At 49.5% G+C, this 8,381-nt stretch overlaps 1 protein-coding gene across 2 annotated transcripts in view; it reads right to left on the reverse strand.

Moving 5' to 3' along the window:
* Radil (Rap associating with DIL domain) overlaps positions 1-1,951 on the reverse strand; it is a 72,271-nt gene extending 70,320 nt beyond the window's left edge. For both annotated transcript variants that reach the window (XM_005367993.3, XM_013354092.2), the window contains exon 1: positions 1,876-1,951. The gene's annotated coding sequence lies outside the window, so the exon portion shown is untranslated. The remainder of the gene's footprint in view (positions 1-1,875) is intronic.
* Between the last annotated feature and the right edge of the window lie 6,430 nt (positions 1,952-8,381).

Below are 8,381 nucleotides of genomic sequence, written 5' to 3' on the forward strand. Positions count from 1 at the left end.
AACATGAACACATAGAGAAATAATAAATAAATGAATGCAAAAAAATTAAGAAGTTGAAGGTCATCCTTGGCTATTCAAAGAGTTTGAGGCCAGCCAAGGCTACACATAGCCCTATCTCAAAATACATACGTAAAAAAAGAAAAAGGAAATAAACGGGAAAAGTACAAGTACATAACTACTAGGTCCCCTCCACGAACCTCAGGAGCACGGGATGCAGACTGGACCTTCAGAAGTGCCTCTCCCTCCTGTCTAAGACGGATTGGAAAATCATGAAGAACAGGAGGTAGCAGAAATTGGGTGAGGTGACTCATTCCTCTCTAACATTCCCCTTCCTACCCCCTCAAAGTTCCAGCGAATGCTGAGCTTTAGATGTTCTCAGAGTTTCCAGAAAGCTTGCTTTTATGGCCATCCTCACCACAGCCACTACAGAGAGTGGGCCCTTGGCGTGTTCACCTGCTCCCAGGCCACTTCCCTTCCTAATCACAGAGTCAAGAGTGCAGCCTGTTTGTCCAAACAGGACAAAAATGTTTCTCAAAAGGCCACTTGGAATCCAGGGAAAGTCCTACAGAGAAGAGCACGCCCTGGGTAACCAGATCTGTTTTTCTGGAAGTATGACCTGTCTTTTCCTTTTCTGCCCAATTCTCGCCTCTGACACACAAACATTTGGGGACAGCCCAGGTCCCGGAGAGGGAGAGTACAGGCAAGGCTCTCGCTGCAGCTGCCTCATAAACTCTCCCTTTTCTTGTTCTCCAACAAGAGTCCCATTTCTGCTTTTAAAAAGAGAAAAAGAAAAAAAGGTTAAGTCACAACGACTAGGCAGGCAGTGAGGTCAGTGGCGGCTGACATGGGTGGAGGGACATGTCTGTTCCAACAGGACAATGTGGAACACATTATCATTCCAACAGGAGGAAAAAAAAAATGAACAGTCAACTTTGGTGCATTATCCTCCTCCCCTCTTCCACAAATCCTATCTTTATGGCTCCAGCTGGAGGGAGGCTTTAAATGTGAGCATAATTCAATCAGGTTCCATTCGGCGCTAGTCACTTAGCAAAAGGGGACTGAATGACTTCTCCCAGTGGAATTAGGGACAGGCTCCTCTCTGGAATGCACAAGAGGTGGCCCGCAGCACCGAGACACCGGTAATCAAATTCTTTTTGGTAATTCAGATTAACCAAACACTCAATGAGCGACAAAGGCTGGCCCGGCAGGTCTGCAGCCTGTCAGGCCCCCATCCCAGGGCTCCCCAGGGACAGAAGCCAGATCCCTCTGAGGGCCTCAGAGCTCCTGCCCAGCATCTGTCTCAGGCGCAGTACTTGTCGGGGGGCTGGATGCAAATGGCACAGAAATAGCTGGGGAAACAATGCCTCTCGCGGGTACACGACACGGGTGGGGAGGCGACACTCCTGCGGGACGGGTGTAGGCGTGGGGTGTCACCACCATCCTGGTGGGAGAGTGTGGGATTCCCTCCGAGCTTTTTCGGGATGCCCCAGGTTAGATTCCATCTCCTTGGCACCGCCAGGTAAACTGAGGCCTGATAGGGTCCCTCCACCACGAATGACATTGGCCGGATCTCCCTCTGGAATCCCACGGGGCCACGCCACCCGCGCCCACCCGGCCTTCGGGTGCAGCTCCCCCGGGCCACTCCAGGCCCCGTGCGCTCGCCGGTTTCCATGGCAACGGAGCAAGCCTGCCTCTTTCGCGCCGGGACTCGCTGCGGGGACCGTGACCAGCGCGGCCCCGCCCCAGCTCGTGCCCCGCCACCCGTGTCTCAGCCCGCGGTCTCCGCGCCCTCCGCGGGTCCCCGTCGTAGCCCAGAGGCACCTCCTGAGCCATCCTCGGCCTCCCCCGATCTTGCTTCTCGCGCCCCGCACTCACCTCAGCTCAGCCCGTCAGCCGCGTCCCCCGCGCGCGGCTCCCACGCCCGCCGTTAGCCGAGCTGGCGCCCGGCTCGAGGCGCCTCCTGCCGGCCGCGCAACGGACAGGGCGAGGCTTCCTAGGGGGCGGGGCCTCCGGGGCGGAGCCTGTGAGGGCGGGGAGCCCGGCGAGGTGAACGGAAACCTGACACCTCAGCGCCCAATGGGCAGAGACGAAGCCTTGAGTGGGCGGGGTCACACGTGCTGGGGCGGGCCTGGACCCGGGGAAATATAGGTTGTGCGCTAGCGTCCCCTTCTGGCAGCCAACGGCAGGGGCGATTCCCTAAGAGGTGTGGCTTTCGGGGTGGGTGTGGCCTCCTACGACTGGCACGTGGTATGTCAAGGGGCGGGGCCTCAGCCAAGAGGGGCGTGGCCAATGCTAACCCGTCCTCTGTGTGCTCTGTGGTCAAGTAGGCTAGGTGGTGGTCGGCCTCCACTCCAGATAGTGGACAAGTGTGGAGGGATGGACAAGGGTGGACAAGCACCTTGATATTTTCAAACATGCATGAAATGGACCGAGAACAGGGAGACCAGAATTTTGTTTTGTTTAACATATTTTTATTGATTGATTGATAATTGCATATGTATATATACTGTATGTTATCAATATTTACACCATTTCTTTAATTTTAATGTATTCTTTGTAGAATTTTATTTTATATTTTAGATAGGATCGCATATATTCCAGACTGGCCTCAAACTCTTGTAGTCAAGGCTGGCCTTGCCCCCTGATGCTATTGCCTCCGCCTTCCTTGTGTTGGGATTACAGGCTTGCACTACCATACCTTGTTTGTGTAGTTCTGGGAATTAAAGCCAGGACCTCATGTATGCAATGCAAATGCTCTACCAACTGAACCCCCCTCCCCCAGGCCTTACCCAGAGTTTTAAAAGGCAAGTCAAATTATGGCAGACTGGCTTAAAACCACGCAAAAGGGCACTTAATCGGCTTGGGCGCTTTGACCCAAATGCCTTCCTAACAACTTGTTTGTTTTGACTTAGCGCTGATATGTTCCTGATCTCAAACTGCAGACCCTAACCCTAGGAGTCCATCTTTCTGTCGACAGTTTATAGTGCCCGGCTGTAGAGCAGTGGTTCTCAACCTTCTAATGCTGTGACCCTTTACTACAGTTCCTGTGGTAACCCCACCCGTGAAATTACTTCATTGCTGTGCTTTTGCTACTGTTATGAATCATAATGTAAAAATTGGATAATGCAGGCTATCTGGCACGCAACCCCCTTGGGGTCGTGACCCACAGGTTGAAAACCGCTGCTGTAGCGTAGTGACCCCATGTTTGAGAGAAGCGAAGGGGATAGACATGTATGAACCACCACTTCTGCCTGTCCCTGTATGCTGAGGGGCTCTACCCAGCCCAGCTGCCCAGATTCCTACACTAGCTCTTATGAAGTTCCTCTTTTTCATCTTTCCCCCTAAAGATGTAGAGACTCAGAGAAACCAGGGGGCTTGACTGTACCCCCACAGACCTTTGCAGGAGGCCCCCCGCATCATGCACACCAACCTCCTCACACACCTCAGCCTCAGAGGCTGTAACCAAACAACATTCTGGAATATTTCCCTATAACTTCCTACAAACCATGGCAGAGAGGCAGTTACCAGAGCTGGGAGGAGAGCCTGGGTTCAGGCCTGGATGCTCTTTCTGCCACTTCCCATGCTGCAACGAAACCCATCTCCAGACTTTCTAAACCCATCTCTGGTAGAGAGACACACACTGCAACATGGGAACCAGATCCGGACTATTTTTGTAAATAAAGTTTTATTGGAACGCAGCTACGATTGTTTGTTTACATACCGTCTGAGTGTCTGGCAATTTGTAGCTCATAGTGGAATCGGATGTAAAATGCCTACTCCAGGCTTACATTTCAAAGTCTTGGCCACCTGCTGGTAGTGTTGTTTTTGAAGGTAGTAAAGACTTTAAAGAGTGGAGTTCGGATGGAAGAAGTCAGTCATGGGGACAGGTGTTTGAGAGATTTTCATCCCTGACCATTTTCTGTCTGCTTGCTTCCTATTCTCCAGGAGGTGAAAAGCTCCCTGACACATTCGCTCACCACCACAGTGTTCTGCACAAACACGCGGGGCCACATGACTGAGGACTTACAGTCTCTGAAACTGTAAGCCAGGAATGTCTTTCTCTTTTAAGTTGCTTCTGTCAGGTATCTGTCGCCACAATGCAAAACCTAAAACTTACCTCTTTAGAGGCCCCACATCCAGTAACATTCTGGGGTTCTGTGAACAGGGACATCAGCATCTGAATTTTCATCCCATGAAACCCGCTTTCATCACCTAGATAATTTTAATTTATCCTTAAATTCTGTAATCCAGTGTTGCTTATGTGATACCGAACCTCCAGGATGGCTGCCAGGGATCCACACTTCCCGGCCCCCACATCGCCGCATAGACTCCCTTGTTGAACAGGATGGCTTGAAGAGTAAGACTCACACAACGAAAGACGTAGCATCTGCCCGTGCCATCTCTTCGATCTTACTCTGAGGTAAGCTGACCAGCATTTTGGAAAGACCTGCAAGCAATTCTGTGTGAAAAGAGAGGCACCGACCAACAGCCAACACCAGTGCACACGCATCTGTGAACTGCCAGACTGGATTTTCCTCTACCCACAGTCCCATTCCCAATGCGGTAACCTTGGTTGGTTGCCAGCTCTGACTGATAATCTGTCTGGCCGTCCTGCAGCTCGCTCTGTAGACCAGGCTGGTCTTGAACTTAGAGACCCCCCTGCCTGCCTCCCAAGTGCTAGGATTAAAGGGATGCACCACCACCGCCTGGCATTCTGGATGAGGTTTAACAACCATTCCATTATGGGTGGATCCCACCAAGAGGAATTATGTAAGGAGGGCTTGGTCCTCAGTGCAAGCCATAGTCAGATCTGGAGCATTGGGTAATTGACTAGATCCTGAGGGTGCTGACTTAATGAGTTGATCATTTCTTTCTGTTTGTTTGTTTTGCATGTTAGCACATTCATACATGCGAATGTGGGCACATGTATGCCACGTTGTGCCTATGGAGGACAACTCCAGGTTTTGGTCCTTGCCATCCATCTTATTTGAAACAGAATCACTCTGTGCTTTTTCCACTGAGCACTCCAGGCTAGCTGGCCTGGAAACCCCACCATCCTCACCTCCCATCTTCCCATGAGAGTGCTGGGATTACAGACACTTGTCCTGGGCGTCCGGCTTTTACATGGGTCTGGGGCATTCCAATTCAGTACCTCACGCTTGTTCCGTGCTTTCCCCCACTGAACCATCTCCCCACCCAATGGATTCATCCCCTGATGGAGCCATAATATGATGGCATCCTCAGGAGGTAGCAGAAAGTGGGAGGTGGAGTCTCGTTGGAAGAATTAGGGCACTGGGGAGATGGGACACAGTTTGAGTAAGGGAATTTGCTTAATAAAAAAGTAAGGCAGGTCAGATGTGGTGGCGCACACAGAGGCCAGCCTTGTCTACATAGATGGTTCTAGGCTACACAGTCAGACCCTGAAGAAGGGAGTCAGCCTGAGTCACATACTGAGACCATGCCTCAAAAAAAATAAGTCAAAATTTTAGGGCCTCTCCTTCCTTGTTCTGCCATCTTGGCGACTGTGGAAGCCTTTGGAAGCCTGTCTGGAAGGCTGTGGTACAAAATCTCCAGAAACCAAAGAGAGGACACTGCTCTTCTTAAAACTGAAGATCCAGCACTCGGGAGGCAGAGGCAGGCGGATCTCTGTGAGTTCGAGACCAGCCTGGTCTACAGAGCTAGTTCCAGGACAGGCTCCAAAGCCACAGAGAAACCCTGTCTCGAAAAACCATTAAAAAAAAAACCTGAAGATGTTTATGCCCAAGATGAAGCTGAATTCTACTTAGGCAGGAGAGTTGCCCTGTGTATAAAGCAAAACAGCAATACAGTGTCTTCTGAAATCAAACAAACAAGACAAGAGCGATCCGGGGAAAGGCACTTGGGCCCATGAAAATAGTGGCATGGTTCATGGCAAATTCTGAAGCAACCCTTCCTACACAGGTCGTGGAGACACCATCCATGGGACACTGTACCCTTCCCAGACTTAAACTAATGAAATATAAATTAATAAAAGTGGATTTGTGTTCTGGATAAATAATAAAACAAAAACAGATAAATAAAAAGATTTTAAGAATTTAATTTTATAGATTTAAAAAACAAGATAGTGATTGAGGAAGACATCTGATGTTGACCTCTGACCTCCATTCACAAATGAGTGCTTGTGCACCTGCACATGTGTATGCATTCACCCAATAATATGTACATTACACATACACATGCACACATATACATGCACACACACACACACACACACACACGAAACTGAGTTTTGAGCTGCCATCTTTGGCCAGTAGATGGAGACAGATCCCTGGACCGGTCAAGCAGAGGATTTACTGAGCCCTGAGATAAGTAGGCATCAGGTTAGGCTGTATCCCCAAATGATGGACTTTACAGAAACAAAGAGAACCAGCTCCTGGAAAGGCAATAGTGATGAAGAGTGGGTATCAGCAGGCATGTGCAGCTAATAACCCTGCGCTGCCTGTCGCCAGCAGCCCATAGGGTAAGCAGGGCTGCAAAGATGAGCAAGGCAACCTCTGGGGCTAGGTGGTGGCTCGCCGGACAAAGGCTGCACAAGTGTGAGGGCCAGAGTTCAAATCCCCATTACCTGTGTAAAAGTCAAGTGTGGACACACATGCACAAGTAACCCCAGTGAAATGAGGATCAGAGACAGAAGAACCACTAAGATGTGTTGACTTCTAGCCTAGCTCCAGACTCACAAGTGACCCTGTCTCAAAGGAATAATATGAAGAATGGCAGAACAAGACACCTAACATTCTCCTCTGTCCCTTGCGTGCACACATGGGCACGTGAACTCACACAACCATACACCCTGCACGTATACACCTGCTGGTGTGAAGAGTTCATTAGGATACAACGAGACACCAATGGTGTAACTGCCGGCTAATGCTGTAATAAGATGTGTAACAAACATTCAGAGGCCTACAATACTGTTACTGCCTGCATGCTGGCAGGTGATCTGTGACTGGTAAGCTCGACTTAAGACAGGTTGGGGTTGGATTCGGATCTGCTCCGCCTGCCTCCTCATTCTCAGAAATTCTCTTATGCAGAACCCGATTTTCTCCGGAAAGATGGAAGATGTGTAGGAGGTCAGACTGTACCACTGACATTTGGGTAAAGAATCTGCTATCAGGTTCGACGATACGAATCTATGAACCTGCATGCGAGAGGCTGAAGAAGGGACTGACTCAACCTGGGCCACAGAGTGAAACCCTGTCTCAAAAAAATAAATAAAAATGCGGTATGTGATTGGCCCATCCGTGTTGCAGCATGGACAAGGGAGTAGCTCACGAGGTCACGCCCCTTTCTGAGAAGCTGTAAGGGCAGGAGAGCATAGCCACTGGTAAATTCCCTCTGCACCTTAAATGACCAAAGAGAGGAAAATAGGGATGAATATCATCAAAATACACTCACACATGTATCAATTTGTCAAAGACCAAATAAGAAGTATTTTTAGCTGAGCTAATGTGTATAATGTGATTAAAGGTGGTGTATACCTTTAATTCAGCAGAGGCAGGTGGACCTGTGAATTTAAACCAGCCCAGTCGACACAGTGAGTTCCCATCCATCCAGAGTTATGCAGTGAGACCCTGTCTAATATATATAGTGTGTATTATATATATGCACACACATATAAATACACATATATACATATGTGAGTAGAAGGTGGGTGGGGATACAGCGATGTTGGAACCTTTACCCTTTGCTGGTGGGAACACACAGGGTGACATGGTGTACTGATTTCTCATCTGATTGCTGTGACAATACACCTGGAAGAAACAACTTGAGAAAGGCAGTGTTCATATAAGCTCACGGTGCAAGGGTGCAGTTGTCATGTCAGGGAAGGCATGGCGGCAGGAGTGAGGCAGCCGGTCACACTGAGTTCCCATGCTGGAAGCAGAGAGCAGCGAATGCGGGTGTTCAGCTCCCTTCCTCCTCTGCAGTCAGTACAGGACCCAGCCCCTGGGACAGCATTGCCTCCATTCCAATTAACCTATTCTAGCAATGCTCTCACAGACATCCCGAGGCTTATCTCCTATGTGGGTCTAGATCTAGTGAGGTCAACTGGTAATCATTCAGAGGCTTAAGAAAATCTATAGTTTTTCAAAGAATAACAGCTTCCCCCAATGATCTAGGGACCTCTTGGGAGAAACAGAGACACAGTTCTACACAAAACCTTGCATACAGGGTCTCAGCGCTTATCAACACTTGCGAAAGAGCTGAGTTTGGTTCCCAGCACCCACATTTAGGGCCTCACAATCTCCTGTAACTTCAGCTTCAGGGAATCCGACACCATCTTCTGGACCCTTGGGCATCGATATACATGTGCCCCATGTGCCTACACACACACACACACACACACA

Source organism: Microtus ochrogaster, unplaced genomic scaffold (assembly GCF_000317375.1).
Source record: "Microtus ochrogaster isolate Prairie Vole_2 unplaced genomic scaffold, MicOch1.0 UNK27, whole genome shotgun sequence".
Taxonomy (NCBI): Eukaryota; Metazoa; Chordata; class Mammalia; order Rodentia; family Cricetidae; genus Microtus; species Microtus ochrogaster.